The 23,894-nt window shown below is 41.0% G+C and overlaps 19 non-coding genes across 19 annotated transcripts; all 19 read left to right on the top strand.

The window, feature by feature from the left end:
* Positions 1–277: 277 nt before the first annotated feature.
* On the top strand, positions 278–396 carry LOC121416376. The gene has a single exon (XR_005970147.1). It is a non-coding gene; the product is annotated as a 5S ribosomal RNA (ribosomal RNA).
* Positions 397–1,543: 1,147 nt separating this feature from the next.
* LOC121416375 lies at positions 1,544–1,662 on the top strand. Its single transcript, XR_005970146.1, has one exon. It is a non-coding gene; the product is annotated as a 5S ribosomal RNA (ribosomal RNA).
* A 1,146-nt stretch (positions 1,663–2,808) lies between these two features.
* Positions 2,809–2,927, top strand: LOC121416374. Its single transcript, XR_005970145.1, has one exon. It is a non-coding gene; the product is annotated as a 5S ribosomal RNA (ribosomal RNA).
* A 1,147-nt stretch (positions 2,928–4,074) lies between these two features.
* LOC121416373 lies at positions 4,075–4,193 on the top strand. The gene has a single exon (XR_005970144.1). It is a non-coding gene; the product is annotated as a 5S ribosomal RNA (ribosomal RNA).
* Positions 4,194–5,339: 1,146 nt separating this feature from the next.
* LOC121416372 lies at positions 5,340–5,458 on the top strand. The gene has a single exon (XR_005970143.1). It is a non-coding gene; the product is annotated as a 5S ribosomal RNA (ribosomal RNA).
* A 1,147-nt stretch (positions 5,459–6,605) lies between these two features.
* LOC121416371 lies at positions 6,606–6,724 on the top strand. Its single transcript, XR_005970142.1, has one exon. It is a non-coding gene; the product is annotated as a 5S ribosomal RNA (ribosomal RNA).
* A 1,147-nt stretch (positions 6,725–7,871) lies between these two features.
* Positions 7,872–7,990, top strand: LOC121416369. The gene has a single exon (XR_005970141.1). It is a non-coding gene; the product is annotated as a 5S ribosomal RNA (ribosomal RNA).
* Positions 7,991–9,135: 1,145 nt separating this feature from the next.
* LOC121416368 lies at positions 9,136–9,254 on the top strand. Its single transcript, XR_005970140.1, has one exon. It is a non-coding gene; the product is annotated as a 5S ribosomal RNA (ribosomal RNA).
* Positions 9,255–10,400: 1,146 nt separating this feature from the next.
* On the top strand, positions 10,401–10,519 carry LOC121416366. Its single transcript, XR_005970138.1, has one exon. It is a non-coding gene; the product is annotated as a 5S ribosomal RNA (ribosomal RNA).
* Positions 10,520–11,665: 1,146 nt separating this feature from the next.
* On the top strand, positions 11,666–11,784 carry LOC121416365. The gene has a single exon (XR_005970137.1). It is a non-coding gene; the product is annotated as a 5S ribosomal RNA (ribosomal RNA).
* A 1,146-nt stretch (positions 11,785–12,930) lies between these two features.
* LOC121416364 lies at positions 12,931–13,049 on the top strand. The gene has a single exon (XR_005970136.1). It is a non-coding gene; the product is annotated as a 5S ribosomal RNA (ribosomal RNA).
* Positions 13,050–14,195: 1,146 nt separating this feature from the next.
* Positions 14,196–14,314, top strand: LOC121416363. Its single transcript, XR_005970135.1, has one exon. It is a non-coding gene; the product is annotated as a 5S ribosomal RNA (ribosomal RNA).
* Positions 14,315–15,459: 1,145 nt separating this feature from the next.
* Positions 15,460–15,578, top strand: LOC121416362. Its single transcript, XR_005970134.1, has one exon. It is a non-coding gene; the product is annotated as a 5S ribosomal RNA (ribosomal RNA).
* A 1,145-nt stretch (positions 15,579–16,723) lies between these two features.
* On the top strand, positions 16,724–16,842 carry LOC121416361. Its single transcript, XR_005970133.1, has one exon. It is a non-coding gene; the product is annotated as a 5S ribosomal RNA (ribosomal RNA).
* Positions 16,843–17,988: 1,146 nt separating this feature from the next.
* Positions 17,989–18,107, top strand: LOC121416360. Its single transcript, XR_005970132.1, has one exon. It is a non-coding gene; the product is annotated as a 5S ribosomal RNA (ribosomal RNA).
* Positions 18,108–19,254: 1,147 nt separating this feature from the next.
* Positions 19,255–19,373, top strand: LOC121416359. Its single transcript, XR_005970131.1, has one exon. It is a non-coding gene; the product is annotated as a 5S ribosomal RNA (ribosomal RNA).
* A 1,148-nt stretch (positions 19,374–20,521) lies between these two features.
* Positions 20,522–20,640, top strand: LOC121416358. Its single transcript, XR_005970130.1, has one exon. It is a non-coding gene; the product is annotated as a 5S ribosomal RNA (ribosomal RNA).
* A 1,147-nt stretch (positions 20,641–21,787) lies between these two features.
* On the top strand, positions 21,788–21,906 carry LOC121416357. Its single transcript, XR_005970129.1, has one exon. It is a non-coding gene; the product is annotated as a 5S ribosomal RNA (ribosomal RNA).
* Positions 21,907–23,047: 1,141 nt separating this feature from the next.
* LOC121416399 lies at positions 23,048–23,166 on the top strand. The gene has a single exon (XR_005970168.1). It is a non-coding gene; the product is annotated as a 5S ribosomal RNA (ribosomal RNA).
* The last annotated feature ends 728 nt before the right edge of the window (positions 23,167–23,894 follow it).

The raw sequence follows: 23,894 nt of genomic DNA, 5'->3' as shown, positions 1-23,894 counted from the left end.
AATATTCGATTATAACGAATCAAAAGCATTTCTTTTGACTTTTGGATTTCTTATGGTTTTAGAGTTTTTATATAGTATGATAGAAAAAAATCCATGTACATATTTCATCTCTCCTCTGTTTCTTTGGTTTGCTTTAAAAGAAAATTACATATGTCTATGACGCTAACTTATGAAATGACTGAAGACATCAATCAACGAATAACTTCCAGGGATTTATAAGCCGATGACGTCATAACATCCCTGACCCTTTAAATAGCTTAACTTTCATCAAGCAAGAGCCTACGACCATACCATGCTGAATATACCGGTTCTCGTCCGATCACCGAAGTCAAGCAGCATAGGGCTCGGTTAGTACTTGGATGGGAGACCGCCTGGGAATACCGGGTGTTGTAGGCTTTTTTTTTCTCCCCCCCCCCCCCTCTTTGCTTCATGAAATGCCTCTTTGTTCATTTCTTCGTTTAAAGTATGCTTTCCTAATAGTATCACTTTTGCCTCTATTCTTTTCTCGTCTCCTTCTTGATAGAGCAGGGGAAAAGGGAAAAGAAAAGAAAAAGAGAGGAAACTATCGTAACAAATAAAAGGTTTCTTGTTTTACCCGTTCCTTTTTTGTTGTCTGCATGATGGAAAATGAAGTAGGTGATTGATCCTCTTTTTTTGGTCTGTTTCTTTGGTCGCTTGTTCATTCTATCGTTAATTTGGACGTCCACTCAATACTCAATAAAATTCGCTCTAGGCAGCCTGCCCCTCCTTCTAATCCAATTCCATTTGTTGGTATCCGTTCTTCTTCTCGTTCGATGTCCGCCAGTAAAGGCAATGTTTGCGAGCTCAAGGTCTCCAGGGAACGAGGAGCGCGCATCATGGTTTACGTCAGCATGTTGGTTGTTTCGTCACCCAGGGGTGCGCATCAAGAAAAATGACGTAATGGTGTTAAAAGAGGCAAAACTGCAGGGCTAGATAACATATAGAAATGCCAACGAATACATCTTTCGACACCATGCCGTCCCGACGCCAAATGAGAATGCTGCCATCTTGCGGCATACGTTTTTTGGCCGGCCATTTGACTCAAAAAAAATCTGAACTGTGAGGTCCCACTTCTCACCTGCGTCTGTGATATGTTACAGAAATGAAGCCCAGAAAAAAATGCGCCCGAAAATCGGCATCCAGTGCTTCAAAAAGTGAAATATAAAGTGAGCGGAGACAACATCTTAACTTCATCACCTACACTTATGTGTTTCTAGTATTATCGGTACGATAGACAAGACACAAAATATTCGATTATAACGAATCAAAAGCATTTCTTTTGACTTTTGGATTTCTTATGGTTTTAGAGTTTTTATATAGTATGATAGAAAAAAATCCATGTACATATTTCATCTCTCCTCTGTTTCTTTGGTTTGCTTTAAAAGAAAATTACATATGTCTATGACGCTAACTTATGAAATGACTGAAGACATCAATCAACGAATAACTTCCAGGGATTTATAAGCCGATGACGTCATAACATCCCTGACCCTTTAAATAGCTTAACTTTCATCAAGCAAGAGCCTACGACCATACCATGCTGAATATACCGGTTCTCGTCCGATCACCGAAGTCAAGCAGCATAGGGCTCGGTTAGTACTTGGATGGGAGACCGCCTGGGAATACCGGGTGTTGTAGGCTTTTTTTTTCTCCCCCCCCCCCCTCTTTGCTTCATGAAATGCCTCTTTGTTCATTTCTTCGTTTAAAGTATGCTTTCCTAATAGTATCACTTTTGCCTCTATTCTTTTCTCGTCTCCTTCTTGATAGAGCAGGGGAAAAGGGAAAAGAAAAGAAAAAGAGAGGAAACTATCGTAACAAATAAAAGGTTTCTTGTTTTACCCGTTCCTTTTTTGTTGTCTGCATGATGGAAAATGAAGTAGGTGATTGATCCTCTTTTTTTGGTCTGTTTCTTTGGTCGCTTGTTCATTCTATCGTTAATTTGGACGTCCACTCAATACTCAATAAAATTCGCTCTAGGCAGCCTGCCCCTCCTTCTAATCCAATTCCATTTGTTGGTATCCGTTCTTCTTCTCGTTCGATGTCCGCCAGTAAAGGCAATGTTTGCGAGCTCAAGGTCTCCAGGGAACGAGGAGCGCGCATCATGGTTTACGTCAGCATGTTGGTTGTTTCGTCACCCAGGGGTGCGCATCAAGAAAAATGACGTAATGGTGTTAAAAGAGGCAAAACTGCAGGGCTAGATAACATATAGAAATGCCAACGAATACATCTTTCGACACCATGCCGTCCCGACGCCAAATGAGAATGCTGCCATCTTGCGGCATACGTTTTTTGGCCGGCCATTTGACTCAAAAAAAATCTGAACTGTGAGGTCCCACTTCTCACCTGCGTCTGTGATATGTTACAGAAATGAAGCCCAGAAAAAAATGCGCCCGAAAATCGGCATCCAGTGCTTCAAAAAGTGAAATATAAAGTGAGCGGAGACAACATCTTAACTTCATCACCTACACTTATGTGTTTCTAGTATTATCGGTACGATAGACAAGACACAAAATATTCGATTATAACGAATCAAAAGCATTTCTTTTGACTTTTGGATTTCTTATGGTTTTAGAGTTTTTATATAGTATGATAGAAAAAAATCCATGTACATATTTCATCTCTCCTCTGTTTCTTTGGTTTGCTTTAAAAGAAAATTACATATGTCTATGACGCTAACTTATGAAATGACTGAAGACATCAATCAACGAATAACTTCCAGGGATTTATAAGCCGATGACGTCATAACATCCCTGACCCTTTAAATAGCTTAACTTTCATCAAGCAAGAGCCTACGACCATACCATGCTGAATATACCGGTTCTCGTCCGATCACCGAAGTCAAGCAGCATAGGGCTCGGTTAGTACTTGGATGGGAGACCGCCTGGGAATACCGGGTGTTGTAGGCTTTTTTTTCTCCCCCCCCCCCCCCCTCTTTGCTTCATGAAATGCCTCTTTGTTCATTTCTTCGTTTAAAGTATGCTTTCCTAATAGTATCACTTTTGCCTCTATTCTTTTCTCGTCTCCTTCTTGATAGAGCAGGGGAAAAGGGAAAAGAAAAGAAAAAGAGAGGAAACTATCGTAACAAATAAAAGGTTTCTTGTTTTACCCGTTCCTTTTTTGTTGTCTGCATGATGGAAAATGAAGTAGGTGATTGATCCTCTTTTTTTGGTCTGTTTCTTTGGTCGCTTGTTCATTCTATCGTTAATTTGGACGTCCACTCAATACTCAATAAAATTCGCTCTAGGCAGCCTGCCCCTCCTTCTAATCCAATTCCATTTGTTGGTATCCGTTCTTCTTCTCGTTCGATGTCCGCCAGTAAAGGCAATGTTTGCGAGCTCAAGGTCTCCAGGGAACGAGGAGCGCGCATCATGGTTTACGTCAGCATGTTGGTTGTTTCGTCACCCAGGGGTGCGCATCAAGAAAAATGACGTAATGGTGTTAAAAGAGGCAAAACTGCAGGGCTAGATAACATATAGAAATGCCAACGAATACATCTTTCGACACCATGCCGTCCCGACGCCAAATGAGAATGCTGCCATCTTGCGGCATACGTTTTTTGGCCGGCCATTTGACTCAAAAAAATCTGAACTGTGAGGTCCCACTTCTCACCTGCGTCTGTGATATGTTACAGAAATGAAGCCCAGAAAAAAATGCGCCCGAAAATCGGCATCCAGTGCTTCAAAAAGTGAAATATAAAGTGAGCGGAGACAACATCTTAACTTCATCACCTACACTTATGTGTTTCTAGTATTATCGGTACGATAGACAAGACACAAAATATTCGATTATAACGAATCAAAAGCATTTCTTTTGACTTTTGGATTTCTTATGGTTTTAGAGTTTTTATATAGTATGATAGAAAAAAATCCATGTACATATTTCATCTCTCCTCTGTTTCTTTGGTTTGCTTTAAAAGAAAATTACATATGTCTATGACGCTAACTTATGAAATGACTGAAGACATCAATCAACGAATAACTTCCAGGGATTTATAAGCCGATGACGTCATAACATCCCTGACCCTTTAAATAGCTTAACTTTCATCAAGCAAGAGCCTACGACCATACCATGCTGAATATACCGGTTCTCGTCCGATCACCGAAGTCAAGCAGCATAGGGCTCGGTTAGTACTTGGATGGGAGACCGCCTGGGAATACCGGGTGTTGTAGGCTTTTTTTTTCTCCCCCCCCCCCCCTCTTTGCTTCATGAAATGCCTCTTTGTTCATTTCTTCGTTTAAAGTATGCTTTCCTAATAGTATCACTTTTGCCTCTATTCTTTTCTCGTCTCCTTCTTGATAGAGCAGGGGAAAAGGGAAAAGAAAAGAAAAAGAGAGGAAACTATCGTAACAAATAAAAGGTTTCTTGTTTTACCCGTTCCTTTTTTGTTGTCTGCATGATGGAAAATGAAGTAGGTGATTGATCCTCTTTTTTTGGTCTGTTTCTTTGGTCGCTTGTTCATTCTATCGTTAATTTGGACGTCCACTCAATACTCAATAAAATTCGCTCTAGGCAGCCTGCCCCTCCTTCTAATCCAATTCCATTTGTTGGTATCCGTTCTTCTTCTCGTTCGATGTCCGCCAGTAAAGGCAATGTTTGCGAGCTCAAGGTCTCCAGGGAACGAGGAGCGCGCATCATGGTTTACGTCAGCATGTTGGTTGTTTCGTCACCCAGGGGTGCGCATCAAGAAAAATGACGTAATGGTGTTAAAAGAGGCAAAACTGCAGGGCTAGATAACATATAGAAATGCCAACGAATACATCTTTCGACACCATGCCGTCCCGACGCCAAATGAGAATGCTGCCATCTTGCGGCATACGTTTTTTGGCCGGCCATTTGACTCAAAAAAATCTGAACTGTGAGGTCCCACTTCTCACCTGCGTCTGTGATATGTTACAGAAATGAAGCCCAGAAAAAAATGCGCCCGAAAATCGGCATCCAGTGCTTCAAAAAGTGAAATATAAAGTGAGCGGAGACAACATCTTAACTTCATCACCTACACTTATGTGTTTCTAGTATTATCGGTACGATAGACAAGACACAAAATATTCGATTATAACGAATCAAAAGCATTTCTTTTGACTTTTGGATTTCTTATGGTTTTAGAGTTTTTATATAGTATGATAGAAAAAAATCCATGTACATATTTCATCTCTCCTCTGTTTCTTTGGTTTGCTTTAAAAGAAAATTACATATGTCTATGACGCTAACTTATGAAATGACTGAAGACATCAATCAACGAATAACTTCCAGGGATTTATAAGCCGATGACGTCATAACATCCCTGACCCTTTAAATAGCTTAACTTTCATCAAGCAAGAGCCTACGACCATACCATGCTGAATATACCGGTTCTCGTCCGATCACCGAAGTCAAGCAGCATAGGGCTCGGTTAGTACTTGGATGGGAGACCGCCTGGGAATACCGGGTGTTGTAGGCTTTTTTTTTCTCCCCCCCCCCCCCCTCTTTGCTTCATGAAATGCCTCTTTGTTCATTTCTTCGTTTAAAGTATGCTTTCCTAATAGTATCACTTTTGCCTCTATTCTTTTCTCGTCTCCTTCTTGATAGAGCAGGGGAAAAGGGAAAAGAAAAGAAAAAGAGAGGAAACTATCGTAACAAATAAAAGGTTTCTTGTTTTACCCGTTCCTTTTTTGTTGTCTGCATGATGGAAAATGAAGTAGGTGATTGATCCTCTTTTTTTGGTCTGTTTCTTTGGTCGCTTGTTCATTCTATCGTTAATTTGGACGTCCACTCAATACTCAATAAAATTCGCTCTAGGCAGCCTGCCCCTCCTTCTAATCCAATTCCATTTGTTGGTATCCGTTCTTCTTCTCGTTCGATGTCCGCCAGTAAAGGCAATGTTTGCGAGCTCAAGGTCTCCAGGGAACGAGGAGCGCGCATCATGGTTTACGTCAGCATGTTGGTTGTTTCGTCACCCAGGGGTGCGCATCAAGAAAAATGACGTAATGGTGTTAAAAGAGGCAAAACTGCAGGGCTAGATAACATATAGAAATGCCAACGAATACATCTTTCGACACCATGCCGTCCCGACGCCAAATGAGAATGCTGCCATCTTGCGGCATACGTTTTTTGGCCGGCCATTTGACTCAAAAAAATCTGAACTGTGAGGTCCCACTTCTCACCTGCGTCTGTGATATGTTACAGAAATGAAGCCCAGAAAAAAATGCGCCCGAAAATCGGCATCCAGTGCTTCAAAAAGTGAAATATAAAGTGAGCGGAGACAACATCTTAACTTCATCACCTACACTTATGTGTTTCTAGTATTATCGGTACGATAGACAAGACACAAAATATTCGATTATAACGAATCAAAAGCATTTCTTTTGACTTTTGGATTTCTTATGGTTTTAGAGTTTTTATATAGTATGATAGAAAAAAATCCATGTACATATTTCATCTCTCCTCTGTTTCTTTGGTTTGCTTTAAAAGAAAATTACATATGTCTATGACGCTAACTTATGAAATGACTGAAGACATCAATCAACGAATAACTTCCAGGGATTTATAAGCCGATGACGTCATAACATCCCTGACCCTTTAAATAGCTTAACTTTCATCAAGCAAGAGCCTACGACCATACCATGCTGAATATACCGGTTCTCGTCCGATCACCGAAGTCAAGCAGCATAGGGCTCGGTTAGTACTTGGATGGGAGACCGCCTGGGAATACCGGGTGTTGTAGGCTTTTTTTTTCTCCCCCCCCCCCCCCTCTTTGCTTCATGAAATGCCTCTTTGTTCATTTCTTCGTTTAAAGTATGCTTTCCTAATAGTATCACTTTTGCCTCTATTCTTTTCTCGTCTCCTTCTTGATAGAGCAGGGGAAAAGGGAAAAGAAAAGAAAAAGAGAGGAAACTATCGTAACAAATAAAAGGTTTCTTGTTTTACCCGTTCCTTTTTTGTTGTCTGCATGATGGAAAATGAAGTAGGTGATTGATCCTCTTTTTTTGGTCTGTTTCTTTGGTCGCTTGTTCATTCTATCGTTAATTTGGACGTCCACTCAATACTCAATAAAATTCGCTCTAGGCAGCCTGCCCCTCCTTCTAATCCAATTCCATTTGTTGGTATCCGTTCTTCTTCTCGTTCGATGTCCGCCAGTAAAGGCAATGTTTGCGAGCTCAAGGTCTCCAGGGAACGAGGAGCGCGCATCATGGTTTACGTCAGCATGTTGGTTGTTTCGTCACCCAGGGGTGCGCATCAAGAAAAATGACGTAATGGTGTTAAAAGAGGCAAAACTGCAGGGCTAGATAACATATAGAAATGCCAACGAATACATCTTTCGACACCATGCCGTCCCGACGCCAAATGAGAATGCTGCCATCTTGCGGCATACGTTTTTTGGCCGGCCATTTGACTCAAAAAAATCTGAACTGTGAGGTCCCACTTCTCACCTGCGTCTGTGATATGTTACAGAAATGAAGCCCAGAAAAAAATGCGCCCGAAAATCGGCATCCAGTGCTTCAAAAAGTGAAATATAAAGTGAGCGGAGACAACATCTTAACTTCATCACCTACACTTATGTGTTTCTAGTATTATCGGTACGATAGACAAGACACAAAATATTCGATTATAACGAATCAAAAGCATTTCTTTTGACTTTTGGATTTCTTATGGTTTTAGAGTTTTTATATAGTATGATAGAAAAAAATCCATGTACATATTTCATCTCTCCTCTGTTTCTTTGGTTTGCTTTAAAAGAAAATTACATATGTCTATGACGCTAACTTATGAAATGACTGAAGACATCAATCAACGAATAACTTCCAGGGATTTATAAGCCGATGACGTCATAACATCCCTGACCCTTTAAATAGCTTAACTTTCATCAAGCAAGAGCCTACGACCATACCATGCTGAATATACCGGTTCTCGTCCGATCACCGAAGTCAAGCAGCATAGGGCTCGGTTAGTACTTGGATGGGAGACCGCCTGGGAATACCGGGTGTTGTAGGCTTTTTTTTTCTCCCCCCCCCCCCTCTTTGCTTCATGAAATGCCTCTTTGTTCATTTCTTCGTTTAAAGTATGCTTTCCTAATAGTATCACTTTTGCCTCTATTCTTTTCTCGTCTCCTTCTTGATAGAGCAGGGGAAAAGGGAAAAGAAAAGAAAAAGAGAGGAAACTATCGTAACAAATAAAAGGTTTCTTGTTTTACCCGTTCCTTTTTTGTTGTCTGCATGATGGAAAATGAAGTAGGTGATTGATCCTCTTTTTTTGGTCTGTTTCTTTGGTCGCTTGTTCATTCTATCGTTAATTTGGACGTCCACTCAATACTCAATAAAATTCGCTCTAGGCAGCCTGCCCCTCCTTCTAATCCAATTCCATTTGTTGGTATCCGTTCTTCTTCTCGTTCGATGTCCGCCAGTAAAGGCAATGTTTGCGAGCTCAAGGTCTCCAGGGAACGAGGAGCGCGCATCATGGTTTACGTCAGCATGTTGGTTGTTTCGTCACCCAGGGGTGCGCATCAAGAAAAATGACGTAATGGTGTTAAAAGAGGCAAAACTGCAGGGCTAGATAACATATAGAAATGCCAACGAATACATCTTTCGACACCATGCCGTCCCGACGCCAAATGAGAATGCTGCCATCTTGCGGCATACGTTTTTTGGCCGGCCATTTGACTCAAAAAAATCTGAACTGTGAGGTCCCACTTCTCACCTGCGTCTGTGATATGTTACAGAAATGAAGCCCAGAAAAAAATGCGCCCGAAAATCGGCATCCAGTGCTTCAAAAAGTGAAATATAAAGTGAGCGGAGACAACATCTTAACTTCATCACCTACACTTATGTGTTTCTAGTATTATCGGTACGATAGACAAGACACAAAATATTCGATTATAACGAATCAAAAGCATTTCTTTTGACTTTTGGATTTCTTATGGTTTTAGAGTTTTTATATAGTATGATAGAAAAAAATCCATGTACATATTTCATCTCTCCTCTGTTTCTTTGGTTTGCTTTAAAAGAAAATTACATATGTCTATGACGCTAACTTATGAAATGACTGAAGACATCAATCAACGAATAACTTCCAGGGATTTATAAGCCGATGACGTCATAACATCCCTGACCCTTTAAATAGCTTAACTTTCATCAAGCAAGAGCCTACGACCATACCATGCTGAATATACCGGTTCTCGTCCGATCACCGAAGTCAAGCAGCATAGGGCTCGGTTAGTACTTGGATGGGAGACCGCCTGGGAATACCGGGTGTTGTAGGCTTTTTTTTTCTCCCCCCCCCCCCCTCTTTGCTTCATGAAATGCCTCTTTGTTCATTTCTTCGTTTAAAGTATGCTTTCCTAATAGTATCACTTTTGCCTCTATTCTTTTCTCGTCTCCTTCTTGATAGAGCAGGGGAAAAGGGAAAAGAAAAGAAAAAGAGAGGAAACTATCGTAACAAATAAAAGGTTTCTTGTTTTACCCGTTCCTTTTTTGTTGTCTGCATGATGGAAAATGAAGTAGGTGATTGATCCTCTTTTTTTGGTCTGTTTCTTTGGTCGCTTGTTCATTCTATCGTTAATTTGGACGTCCACTCAATACTCAATAAAATTCGCTCTAGGCAGCCTGCCCCTCCTTCTAATCCAATTCCATTTGTTGGTATCCGTTCTTCTTCTCGTTCGATGTCCGCCAGTAAAGGCAATGTTTGCGAGCTCAAGGTCTCCAGGGAACGAGGAGCGCGCATCATGGTTTACGTCAGCATGTTGGTTGTTTCGTCACCCAGGGGTGCGCATCAAGAAAAATGACGTAATGGTGTTAAAAGAGGCAAAACTGCAGGGCTAGATAACATATAGAAATGCCAACGAATACATCTTTCGACACCATGCCGTCCCGACGCCAAATGAGAATGCTGCCATCTTGCGGCATACGTTTTTTGGCCGGCCATTTGACTCAAAAAAATCTGAACTGTGAGGTCCCACTTCTCACCTGCGTCTGTGATATGTTACAGAAATGAAGCCCAGAAAAAAATGCGCCCGAAAATCGGCATCCAGTGCTTCAAAAAGTGAAATATAAAGTGAGCGGAGACAACATCTTAACTTCATCACCTACACTTATGTGTTTCTAGTATTATCGGTACGATAGACAAGACACAAAATATTCGATTATAACGAATCAAAAGCATTTCTTTTGACTTTTGGATTTCTTATGGTTTTAGAGTTTTTATATAGTATGATAGAAAAAAATCCATGTACATATTTCATCTCTCCTCTGTTTCTTTGGTTTGCTTTAAAAGAAAATTACATATGTCTATGACGCTAACTTATGAAATGACTGAAGACATCAATCAACGAATAACTTCCAGGGATTTATAAGCCGATGACGTCATAACATCCCTGACCCTTTAAATAGCTTAACTTTCATCAAGCAAGAGCCTACGACCATACCATGCTGAATATACCGGTTCTCGTCCGATCACCGAAGTCAAGCAGCATAGGGCTCGGTTAGTACTTGGATGGGAGACCGCCTGGGAATACCGGGTGTTGTAGGCTTTTTTTTTCTCCCCCCCCCCCCCTCTTTGCTTCATGAAATGCCTCTTTGTTCATTTCTTCGTTTAAAGTATGCTTTCCTAATAGTATCACTTTTGCCTCTATTCTTTTCTCGTCTCCTTCTTGATAGAGCAGGGGAAAAGGGAAAAGAAAAGAAAAAGAGAGGAAACTATCGTAACAAATAAAAGGTTTCTTGTTTTACCCGTTCCTTTTTTGTTGTCTGCATGATGGAAAATGAAGTAGGTGATTGATCCTCTTTTTTTGGTCTGTTTCTTTGGTCGCTTGTTCATTCTATCGTTAATTTGGACGTCCACTCAATACTCAATAAAATTCGCTCTAGGCAGCCTGCCCCTCCTTCTAATCCAATTCCATTTGTTGGTATCCGTTCTTCTTCTCGTTCGATGTCCGCCAGTAAAGGCAATGTTTGCGAGCTCAAGGTCTCCAGGGAACGAGGAGCGCGCATCATGGTTTACGTCAGCATGTTGGTTGTTTCGTCACCCAGGGGTGCGCATCAAGAAAAATGACGTAATGGTGTTAAAAGAGGCAAAACTGCAGGGCTAGATAACATATAGAAATGCCAACGAATACATCTTTCGACACCATGCCGTCCCGACGCCAAATGAGAATGCTGCCATCTTGCGGCATACGTTTTTTGGCCGGCCATTTGACTCAAAAAAATCTGAACTGTGAGGTCCCACTTCTCACCTGCGTCTGTGATATGTTACAGAAATGAAGCCCAGAAAAAAATGCGCCCGAAAATCGGCATCCAGTGCTTCAAAAAGTGAAATATAAAGTGAGCGGAGACAACATCTTAACTTCATCACCTACACTTATGTGTTTCTAGTATTATCGGTACGATAGACAAGACACAAAATATTCGATTATAACGAATCAAAAGCATTTCTTTTGACTTTTGGATTTCTTATGGTTTTAGAGTTTTTATATAGTATGATAGAAAAAAATCCATGTACATATTTCATCTCTCCTCTGTTTCTTTGGTTTGCTTTAAAAGAAAATTACATATGTCTATGACGCTAACTTATGAAATGACTGAAGACATCAATCAACGAATAACTTCCAGGGATTTATAAGCCGATGACGTCATAACATCCCTGACCCTTTAAATAGCTTAACTTTCATCAAGCAAGAGCCTACGACCATACCATGCTGAATATACCGGTTCTCGTCCGATCACCGAAGTCAAGCAGCATAGGGCTCGGTTAGTACTTGGATGGGAGACCGCCTGGGAATACCGGGTGTTGTAGGCTTTTTTTTTCTCCCCCCCCCCCCCTCTTTGCTTCATGAAATGCCTCTTTGTTCATTTCTTCGTTTAAAGTATGCTTTCCTAATAGTATCACTTTTGCCTCTATTCTTTTCTCGTCTCCTTCTTGATAGAGCAGGGGAAAAGGGAAAAGAAAAGAAAAAGAGAGGAAACTATCGTAACAAATAAAAGGTTTCTTGTTTTACCCGTTCCTTTTTTGTTGTCTGCATGATGGAAAATGAAGTAGGTGATTGATCCTCTTTTTTTGGTCTGTTTCTTTGGTCGCTTGTTCATTCTATCGTTAATTTGGACGTCCACTCAATACTCAATAAAATTCGCTCTAGGCAGCCTGCCCCTCCTTCTAATCCAATTCCATTTGTTGGTATCCGTTCTTCTTCTCGTTCGATGTCCGCCAGTAAAGGCAATGTTTGCGAGCTCAAGGTCTCCAGGGAACGAGGAGCGCGCATCATGGTTTACGTCAGCATGTTGGTTGTTTCGTCACCCAGGGGTGCGCATCAAGAAAAATGACGTAATGGTGTTAAAAGAGGCAAAACTGCAGGGCTAGATAACATATAGAAATGCCAACGAATACATCTTTCGACACCATGCCGTCCCGACGCCAAATGAGAATGCTGCCATCTTGCGGCATACGTTTTTTGGCCGGCCATTTGACTCAAAAAAATCTGAACTGTGAGGTCCCACTTCTCACCTGCGTCTGTGATATGTTACAGAAATGAAGCCCAGAAAAAAATGCGCCCGAAAATCGGCATCCAGTGCTTCAAAAAGTGAAATATAAAGTGAGCGGAGACAACATCTTAACTTCATCACCTACACTTATGTGTTTCTAGTATTATCGGTACGATAGACAAGACACAAAATATTCGATTATAACGAATCAAAAGCATTTCTTTTGACTTTTGGATTTCTTATGGTTTTAGAGTTTTTATATAGTATGATAGAAAAAAATCCATGTACATATTTCATCTCTCCTCTGTTTCTTTGGTTTGCTTTAAAAGAAAATTACATATGTCTATGACGCTAACTTATGAAATGACTGAAGACATCAATCAACGAATAACTTCCAGGGATTTATAAGCCGATGACGTCATAACATCCCTGACCCTTTAAATAGCTTAACTTTCATCAAGCAAGAGCCTACGACCATACCATGCTGAATATACCGGTTCTCGTCCGATCACCGAAGTCAAGCAGCATAGGGCTCGGTTAGTACTTGGATGGGAGACCGCCTGGGAATACCGGGTGTTGTAGGCTTTTTTTTTCTCCCCCCCCCCCCCTCTTTGCTTCATGAAATGCCTCTTTGTTCATTTCTTCGTTTAAAGTATGCTTTCCTAATAGTATCACTTTTGCCTCTATTCTTTTCTCGTCTCCTTCTTGATAGAGCAGGGGAAAAGGGAAAAGAAAAGAAAAAGAGAGGAAACTATCGTAACAAATAAAAGGTTTCTTGTTTTACCCGTTCCTTTTTTGTTGTCTGCATGATGGAAAATGAAGTAGGTGATTGATCCTCTTTTTTTGGTCTGTTTCTTTGGTCGCTTGTTCATTCTATCGTTAATTTGGACGTCCACTCAATACTCAATAAAATTCGCTCTAGGCAGCCTGCCCCTCCTTCTAATCCAATTCCATTTGTTGGTATCCGTTCTTCTTCTCGTTCGATGTCCGCCAGTAAAGGCAATGTTTGCGAGCTCAAGGTCTCCAGGGAACGAGGAGCGCGCATCATGGTTTACGTCAGCATGTTGGTTGTTTCGTCACCCAGGGGTGCGCATCAAGAAAAATGACGTAATGGTGTTAAAAGAGGCAAAACTGCAGGGCTAGATAACATATAGAAATGCCAACGAATACATCTTTCGACACCATGCCGTCCCGACGCCAAATGAGAATGCTGCCATCTTGCGGCATACGTTTTTTGGCCGGCCATTTGACTCAAAAAAATCTGAACTGTGAGGTCCCACTTCTCACCTGCGTCTGTGATATGTTACAGAAATGAAGCCCAGAAAAAAATGCGCCCGAAAATCGGCATCCAGTGCTTCAAAAAGTGAAATATAAAGTGAGCGGAGACAACATCTTAACTTCATCACCTACACTTATGTGTTTCTAGTATTATCGGTACGATAGACAAGACACAAAATATTCGATTATAACGAATCAAAAGCATTTCTTTTGACTTTTGGATTTCTTATGGTTTTAGAGTTTTTATATAGTATGATAGAAAAAAATCCATGTACATATTTCATCTCTCCTCTGTTTCTTTGGTTTGCTTTAAAAGAAAATTACATATGTCTATGACGCTAACTTATGAAATGACTGAAGACATCAATCAACGAATAACTTCCAGGGATTTATAAGCCGATGACGTCATAACATCCCTGACCCTTTAAATAGCTTAACTTTCATCAAGCAAGAGCCTACGACCATACCATGCTGAATATACCGGTTCTCGTCCGATCACCGAAGTCAAGCAGCATAGGGCTCGGTTAGTACTTGGATGGGAGACCGCCTGGGAATACCGGGTGTTGTAGGCTTTTTTTTTCCCCCCCCCCCCCTCTTTGCTTCATGAAATGCCTCTTTGTTCATTTCTTCGTTTAAAGTATGCTTTCCTAATAGTATCACTTTTGCCTCTATTCTTTTCTCGTCTCCTTCTTGATAGAGCAGGGGAAAAGGGAAAAGAAAAGAAAAAGAGAGGAAACTATCGTAACAAATAAAAGGTTTCTTGTTTTAACCCGTTCCTTTTTTGTTGTCTGCATGATGGAAAATGAAGTAGGTGATTGATCCTCTTTTTTTGGTCTGTTTCTTTGGTCGCTTGTTCATTCTATCGTTAATTTGGACGTCCACTCAATACTCAATAAAATTCGCTCTAGGCAGCCTGCCCCTCCTTCTAATCCAATTCCATTTGTTGGTATCCGTTCTTCTTCTCGTTCGATGTCCGCCAGTAAAGGCAATGTTTGCGAGCTCAAGGTCTCCAGGGAACGAGGAGCGCGCATCATGGTTTACGTCAGCATGTTGGTTGTTTCGTCACCCAGGGGTGCGCATCAAGAAAAATGACGTAATGGTGTTAAAAGAGGCAAAACTGCAGGGCTAGATAACATATAGAAATGCCAACGAATACATCTTTCGACACCATGCCGTCCCGACGCCAAATGAGAATGCTGCCATCTTGCGGCATACGTTTTTTGGCCGGCCATTTGACTCAAAAAAATCTGAACTGTGAGGTCCCACTTCTCACCTGCGTCTGTGATATGTTACAGAAATGAAGCCCAGAAAAAAATGCGCCCGAAAATCGGCATCCAGTGCTTCAAAAAGTGAAATATAAAGTGAGCGGAGACAACATCTTAACTTCATCACCTACACTTATGTGTTTCTAGTATTATCGGTACGATAGACAAGACACAAAATATTCGATTATAACGAATCAAAAGCATTTCTTTTGACTTTTGGATTTCTTATGGTTTTAGAGTTTTTATATAGTATGATAGAAAAAAATCCATGTACATATTTCATCTCTCCTCTGTTTCTTTGGTTTGCTTTAAAAGAAAATTACATATGTCTATGACGCTAACTTATGAAATGACTGAAGACATCAATCAACGAATAACTTCCAGGGATTTATAAGCCGATGACGTCATAACATCCCTGACCCTTTAAATAGCTTAACTTTCATCAAGCAAGAGCCTACGACCATACCATGCTGAATATACCGGTTCTCGTCCGATCACCGAAGTCAAGCAGCATAGGGCTCGGTTAGTACTTGGATGGGAGACCGCCTGGGAATACCGGGTGTTGTAGGCTTTTTTTTTCCCCCCCCCCCCCCTCTTTGCTTCATGAAATGCCTCTTTGTTCATTTCTTCGTTTAAAGTATGCTTTCCTAATAGTATCACTTTTGCCTCTATTCTTTTCTCGTCTCCTTCTTGATAGAGCAGGGGAAAAGGGAAAAGAAAAGAAAAAGAGAGGAAACTATCGTAACAAATAAAAGGTTTCTTGTTTTACCCGTTCCTTTTTTGTTGTCTGCATGATGGAAAATGAAGTAGGTGATTGATCCTCTTTTTTTGGTCTGTTTCTTTGGTCGCTTGTTCATTCTATCGTTAATTTGGACGTCCACTCAATACTCAATAAAATTCGCTCTAGGCAGCCTGCCCCTCCTTCTAATCCAATTCCATTTGTTGGTATCCGTTCTTCTTCTCGTTCGATGTCCGCCAGTAAAGGCAATGTTTGCGAGCTCAAGGTCTCCAGGGAACGAGGAGCGCGCATCATGGTTTACGTCAGCATGTTGGTTGTTTCGTCACCCAGGGGTGCGCATCAAGAAAAATGACGTAATGGTGTTAAAAGAGGCAAAACTGCAGGGCTAGATAACATATAGAAATGCCAACGAATACATCTTTCGACACCATGCCGTCCCGACGCCAAATGAGAATGCTGCCATCTTGCGGCATACGTTTTTTGGCCGGCCATTTGACTCAAAAAAATCTGAACTGTGAGGTCCCACTTCTCACCTGCGTCTGTGATATGTTACAGAAATGAAGCCCAGAAAAAAATGCGCCCGAAAATCGGCATCCAGTGCTTCAAAAAGTGAAATATAAAGTGAGCGGAGACAACATCTTAACTTCATCACCTACACTTATGTGTTTCTAGTATTATCGGTACGATAGACAAGACACAAAATATTCGATTATAACGAATCAAAAGCATTTCTTTTGACTTTTGGATTTCTTATGGTTTTAGAGTTTTTATATAGTATGATAGAAAAAAATCCATGTACATATTTCATCTCTCCTCTGTTTCTTTGGTTTGCTTTAAAAGAAAATTACATATGTCTATGACGCTAACTTATGAAATGACTGAAGACATCAATCAACGAATAACTTCCAGGGATTTATAAGCCGATGACGTCATAACATCCCTGACCCTTTAAATAGCTTAACTTTCATCAAGCAAGAGCCTACGACCATACCATGCTGAATATACCGGTTCTCGTCCGATCACCGAAGTCAAGCAGCATAGGGCTCGGTTAGTACTTGGATGGGAGACCGCCTGGGAATACCGGGTGTTGTAGGCTTTTTTTTTCTCCCCCCCCCCCCCTCTTTGCTTCATGAAATGCCTCTTTGTTCATTTCTTCGTTTAAAGTATGCTTTCCTAATAGTATCACTTTTGCCTCTATTCTTTTCTCGTCTCCTTCTTGATAGAGCAGGGGAAAAGGGAAAAGAAAAGAAAAAGAGAGGAAACTATCGTAACAAATAAAAGGTTTCTTGTTTTACCCGTTCCTTTTTTGTTGTCTGCATGATGGAAAATGAAGTAGGTGATTGATCCTCTTTTTTTGGTCTGTTTCTTTGGTCGCTTGTTCATTCTATCGTTAATTTGGACGTCCACTCAATACTCAATAAAATTCGCTCTAGGCAGCCTGCCCCTCCTTCTAATCCAATTCCATTTGTTGGTATCCGTTCTTCTTCTCGTTCGATGTCCGCCAGTAAAGGCAATGTTTGCGAGCTCAAGGTCTCCAGGGAACGAGGAGCGCGCATCATGGTTTACGTCAGCATGTTGGTTGTTTCGTCACCCAGGGGTGCGCATCAAGAAAAATGACGTAATGGTGTTAAAAGAGGCAAAACTGCAGGGCTAGATAACATATAGAAATGCCAACGAATACATCTTTCGACACCATGCCGTCCCGACGCCAAATGAGAATGCTGCCATCTTGCGGCATACGTTTTTTGGCCGGCCATTTGACTCAAAAAAATCTGAACTGTGAGGTCCCACTTCTCACCTGCGTCTGTGATATGTTACAGAAATGAAGCCCAGAAAAAAATGCGCCCGAAAATCGGCATCCAGTGCTTCAAAAAGTGAAATATAAAGTGAGCGGAGACAACATCTTAACTTCATCACCTACACTTATGTGTTTCTAGTATTATCGGTACGATAGACAAGACACAAAATATTCGATTATAACGAATCAAAAGCATTTCTTTTGACTTTTGGATTTCTTATGGTTTTAGAGTTTTTATATAGTATGATAGAAAAAAATCCATGTACATATTTCATCTCTCCTCTGTTTCTTTGGTTTGCTTTAAAAGAAAATTACATATGTCTATGACGCTAACTTATGAAATGACTGAAGACATCAATCAACGAATAACTTCCAGGGATTTATAAGCCGATGACGTCATAACATCCCTGACCCTTTAAATAGCTTAACTTTCATCAAGCAAGAGCCTACGACCATACCATGCTGAATATACCGGTTCTCGTCCGATCACCGAAGTCAAGCAGCATAGGGCTCGGTTAGTACTTGGATGGGAGACCGCCTGGGAATACCGGGTGTTGTAGGCTTTTTTTTTCTCCCCCCCCCCCCCTCTTTGCTTCATGAAATGCCTCTTTGTTCATTTCTTCGTTTAAAGTATGCTTTCCTAATAGTATCACTTTTGCCTCTATTCTTTTCTCGTCTCCTTCTTGATAGAGCAGGGGAAAAGGGAAAAGAAAAGAAAAAGAGAGGAAACTATCGTAACAAATAAAAGGTTTCTTGTTTTACCCGTTCCTTTTTTGTTGTCTGCATGATGGAAAATGAAGTAGGTGATTGATCCTCTTTTTTTGGTCTGTTTCTTTGGTCGCTTGTTCATTCTATCGTTAATTTGGACGTCCACTCAATACTCAATAAAATTCGCTCTAGGCAGCCTGCCCCTCCTTCTAATCCAATTCCATTTGTTGGTATCCGTTCTTCTTCTCGTTCGATGTCCGCCAGTAAAGGCAATGTTTGCGAGCTCAAGGTCTCCAGGGAACGAGGAGCGCGCATCATGGTTTACGTCAGCATGTTGGTTGTTTCGTCACCCAGGGGTGCGCATCAAGAAAAATGACGTAATGGTGTTAAAAGAGGCAAAACTGCAGGGCTAGATAACATATAGAAATGCCAACGAATACATCTTTCGACACCATGCCGTCCCGACGCCAAATGAGAATGCTGCCATCTTGCGGCATACGTTTTTTGGCCGGCCATTTGACTCAAAAAAAATCTGAACTGTGAGGTCCCACTTCTCACCTGCGTCTGTGATATGTTACAGAAATGAAGCCCAGAAAAAAATGCGCCCGAAAATCGGCATCCAGTGCTTCAAAAAGTGAAATATAAAGTGAGCGGAGACAACATCTTAACTTCATCACCTACACTTATGTGTTTCTAGTATTATCGGTACGATAGACAAGACACAAAATATTCGATTATAACGAATCAAAAGCATTTCTTTTGACTTTTGGATTTCTTATGGTTTTAGAGTTTTTATATAGTATGATAGAAAAAAATCCATGTACATATTTCATCTCTCCTCTGTTTCTTTGGTTTGCTTTAAAAGAAAATTACATATGTCTATGACGCTAACTTATGAAATGACTGAAGACATCAATCAACGAATAACTTCCAGGGATTTATAAGCCGATGACGTCATAACATCCCTGACCCTTTAAATAGCTTAACTTTCATCAAGCAAGAGCCTACGACCATACCATGCTGAATATACCGGTTCTCGTCCGATCACCGAAGTCAAGCAGCATAGGGCTCGGTTAGTACTTGGATGGGAGACCGCCTGGGAATACCGGGTGTTGTAGGCTTTTTTTTTCTCCCCCCCCCCCCCCCTCTTTGCTTCATGAAATGCCTCTTTGTTCATTTCTTCGTTTAAAGTATGCTTTCCTAATAGTATCACTTTTGCCTCTATTCTTTTCTCGTCTCCTTCTTGATAGAGCAGGGGAAAAGGGAAAAGAAAAGAAAAAGAGAGGAAACTATCGTAACAAATAAAAGGTTTCTTGTTTTACCCGTTCCTTTTTTGTTGTCTGCATGATGGAAAATGAAGTAGGTGATTGATCCTCTTTTTTTGGTCTGTTTCTTTGGTCGCTTGTTCATTCTATCGTTAATTTGGACGTCCACTCAATACTCAATAAAATTCGCTCTAGGCAGCCTGCCCCTCCTTCTAATCCAATTCCATTTGTTGGTATCCGTTCTTCTTCTCGTTCGATGTCCGCCAGTAAAGGCAATGTTTGCGAGCTCAAGGTCTCCAGGGAACGAGGAGCGCGCATCATGGTTTACGTCAGCATGTTGGTTGTTTCGTCACCCAGGGGTGCGCATCAAGAAAAATGACGTAATGGTGTTAAAAGAGGCAAAACTGCAGGGCTAGATAACATATAGAAATGCCAACGAATACATCTTTCGACACCATGCCGTCCCGACGCCAAATGAGAATGCTGCCATCTTGCGGCATACGTTTTTTGGCCGGCCATTTGACTCAAAAAAATCTGAACTGTGAGGTCCCACTTCTCACCTGCGTCTGTGATATGTTACAGAAATGAAGCCCAGAAAAAAATGCGCCCGAAAATCGGCATCCAGTGCTTCAAAAAGTGAAATATAAAGTGAGCGGAGACAACATCTTAACTTCATCACCTACACTTATGTGTTTCTAGTATTATCGGTACGATAGACAAGACACAAAATATTCGATTATAACGAATCAAAAGCATTTCTTTTGACTTTTGGATTTCTTATGGTTTTAGAGTTTTTATATAGTATGATAGAAAAAAATCCATGTACATATTTCATCTCTCCTCTGTTTCTTTGGTTTGCTTTAAAAGAAAATTACATATGTCTATGACGCTAACTTATGAAATGACTGAAGACATCAATCAACGAATAACTTCCAGGGATTTATAAGCCGATGACGTCATAACATCCCTGACCCTTTAAATAGCTTAACTTTCATCAAGCAAGAGCCTACGACCATACCATGCTGAATATACCGGTTCTCGTCCGATCACCGAAGTCAAGCAGCATAGGGCTCGGTTAGTACTTGGATGGGAGACCGCCTGGGAATACCGGGTGTTGTAGGCTTTTTTTTTCTCCCCCCCCCCCCCTCTTTGCTTCATGAAATGCCTCTTTGTTCATTTCTTCGTTTAAAGTATGCTTTCCTAATAGTATCACTTTTGCCTCTATTCTTTTCTCGTCTCCTTCTTGATAGAGCAGGGGAAAAGGGAAAAGAAAAGAAAAAGAGAGGAAACTATCGTAACAAATAAAAGGTTTCTTGTTTTACCCGTTCCTTTTTTGTTGTCTGCATGATGGAAAATGAAGTAGGTGATTGATCCTCTTTTTTTGGTCTGTTTCTTTGGTCGCTTGTTCATTCTATCGTTAATTTGGACGTCCACTCAATACTCAATAAAATTCGCTCTAGGCAGCCTGCCCCTCCTTCTAATCCAATTCCATTTGTTGGTATCCGTTCTTCTTCTCGTTCGATGTCCGCCAGTAAAGGCAATGTTTGCGAGCTCAAGGTCTCCAGGGAACGAGGAGCGCGCATCATGGTTTACGTCAGCATGTTGGTTGTTTCGTCACCCAGGGGTGCGCATCAAGAAAAATGACGTAATGGTGTTAAAAGAGGCAAAACTGCAGGGCTAGATAACATATAGAAATGCCAACGAATACATCTTTCGACACCATGCCGTCCCGACGCCAAATGAGAATGCTGCCATCTTGCGGCATACGTTTTTTGGCCGGCCATTTGACTCAAAAAAAATCTGAACTGTGAGGTCCCACTTCTCACCTGCGTCTGTGATATGTTACAGAAATGAAGCCCAGAAAAAAATGCGCCCGAAAATCGGCATCCAGTGCTTCAAAAAGTGAAATATAAAGTGAGCGGAGACAACATCTTAACTTCATCACCTACACTTATGTGTTTCTAGTATTATCGGTACGATAGACAAGACACAAAATATTCGATTATAACGAATCAAAAGCATTTCTTTTGACTTTTGGATTTCTTATGGTTTTAGAGTTTTTATATAGTATGATAGAAAAAAATCCATGTACATATTTCATCTCTCCTCTGTTTCTTTGGTTTGCTTTAAAAGAAAATTACATATGTCTATGACGCTAACTTATGAAATGACTGAAGACATCAATCAACGAATAACTTCCAGGGATTTATAAGCCGATGACGTCATAACATCCCTGACCCTTTAAATAGCTTAACTTTCATCAAGCAAGAGCCTACGACCATACCATGCTGAATATACCGGTTCTCGTCCGATCACCGAAGTCAAGCAGCATAGGGCTCGGTTAGTACTTGGATGGGAGACCGCCTGGGAATACCGGGTGTTGTAGGCTTTTTTTTCTCTCCCCCCCCCCCCTCTTTGCTTCATGAAATGCCTCTTTGTTCATTTCTTCGTTTAAAGTATGCTTTCCTAATAGTATCACTTTTGCCTCTATTCTTTTCTCGTCTCCTTCTTGATAGAGCAGGGGAAAAGAAAAGAAAAAGAGAGGAAACTATCGTAACAAATAAAAGGTTTCTTGTTTTTACCCGTTCCTTTTTTGTTGTCTGCATGATGGAAAATGAAGTAGGTGATTGATCCTCTTTTTTTGGTCTGTTTCTTTGGTCGCTTGTTCATTCTATCGTTAATTTGGACGTCCACTCAATACTCAATAAAATTCGCTCTAGGCAGCCTGCCCCTCCTTCTAATCCAATTCCATTTGTTGGTATCCGTTCTTCTTCTCGTTCGATGTCCGCCAGTAAAGGCAATGTTTGCGAGCTCAAGGTCTCCAGGGAACGAGGAGCGCGCATCATGGTTTACGTCAGCATGTTGGTTGTTTCGTCACCCAGGGGTGCGCATCAAGAAAAATGACGTAATGGTGTTAAAAGAGGCAAAACTGCAGGGCTAGATAACATATAGAAATGCCAACGAATACATCTTTCGACACCATGCCGTCCCGACGCCAAATGAGAATGCTGCCATCTTGCGGCATACGTTTTTTGGCCGGCCATTTGACTCAAAAAAAATCTGAACTGTGAGGTCCCACTTCTCACCTGCGTCTGTGATATGTTACAGAAATGAAGCCCAGAAAAAAATGCGCCCGAAAATCGGCATCCAGTGCTTCAAAAAGTGAAATATAAAGTGAGCGGAGACAACATCTTAACTTCATCACCTACACTTATGTGTTTCTAGTATTATCGGTACGATAGACAAGACACAAAATATTCGATTATAACGAATCAAAAGCATTTCTTTTGACTTTTGGATTTCTTATGGTTTTAGAGTTTTTATATAGTATGATAGAAAAAAATCCATGTACATATTTCATCTCTCCTCTGTTTCTTTGGTTTGCTTTAAAAGAAAATTACATATGTCTATGACGCTAACTTATGAAATGACTGAAGACATCAATCAACGAATAACTTCCAGGGATTTATAAGCCGATGACGTCATAACATCCCTGACCCTTTAAATAGCTTAACTTTCATCAAGCAAGAGCCTACGACCATACCATGCTGAATATACCGGTTCTCGTCCGATCACCGAAGTCAAGCAGCATAGGGCTCGGTTAGTACTTGGATGGGAGACCGCCTGGGAATACCGGGTGTTGTAGGCTTTTTTTTTCTCCCCCCCCCCCCCCCTCTTTGCTTCATGAAATGCCTCTTTGTTCATTTCTTCGTTTAAAGTATGCTTTCCTAATAGTATCACTTTTGCCTCTATTCTTTTCTCGTCTCCTTCTTGATAGAGCAGGGGAAAAGGGAAAAGAAAAGAAAAAGAGAGGAAACTATCGTAACAAATAAAAGGTTTCTTGTTTTAACCCGTTCCTTTTTTGTTGTCTGCATGATGGAAAATGAAGTAGGTGATTGATCCTCTTTTTTTGGTCTGTTTCTTTGGTCGCTTGTTCATTCTATCGTTAATTTGGACGTCCACTCAATACTCAATAAAATTCGCTCTAGGCAGCCTGCCCCTCCTTCTAATCCAATTCCATTTGTTGGTATCCGTTCTTCTTCTCGTTCGATGTCCGCCAGTAAAGGCAATGTTTGCGAGCTCAAGGTCTCCAGGGAACGAGGAGCGCGCATCATGGTTTACGTCAGCATGTTGGTTGTTTCGTCACCCAGGGGTGCGCATCAAGAAAAATGACGTAATGGTGTTAAAAGAGGCAAAACTGCAGGGCTAGATAACATATAGAAATGCCAACGAATACATCTTTCGACACCATGCCGTCCCGACGCCAAATGAGAATGCTGCCATCTTGCGGCATACGTTTTTTGGCCGGCCATTTGACTCAAAAAAATCTGAACTGTGAGGTCCCACTTCTCACCTGCGTCTGTGATATGTTACAGA

This window comes from Lytechinus variegatus, chromosome 5, assembly GCF_018143015.1.
Source record: "Lytechinus variegatus isolate NC3 chromosome 5, Lvar_3.0, whole genome shotgun sequence".
Taxonomy (NCBI): domain Eukaryota; kingdom Metazoa; phylum Echinodermata; class Echinoidea; order Temnopleuroida; family Toxopneustidae; genus Lytechinus; species Lytechinus variegatus.
This window is presented reverse-complemented; position numbering and strand designations above follow the sequence as displayed.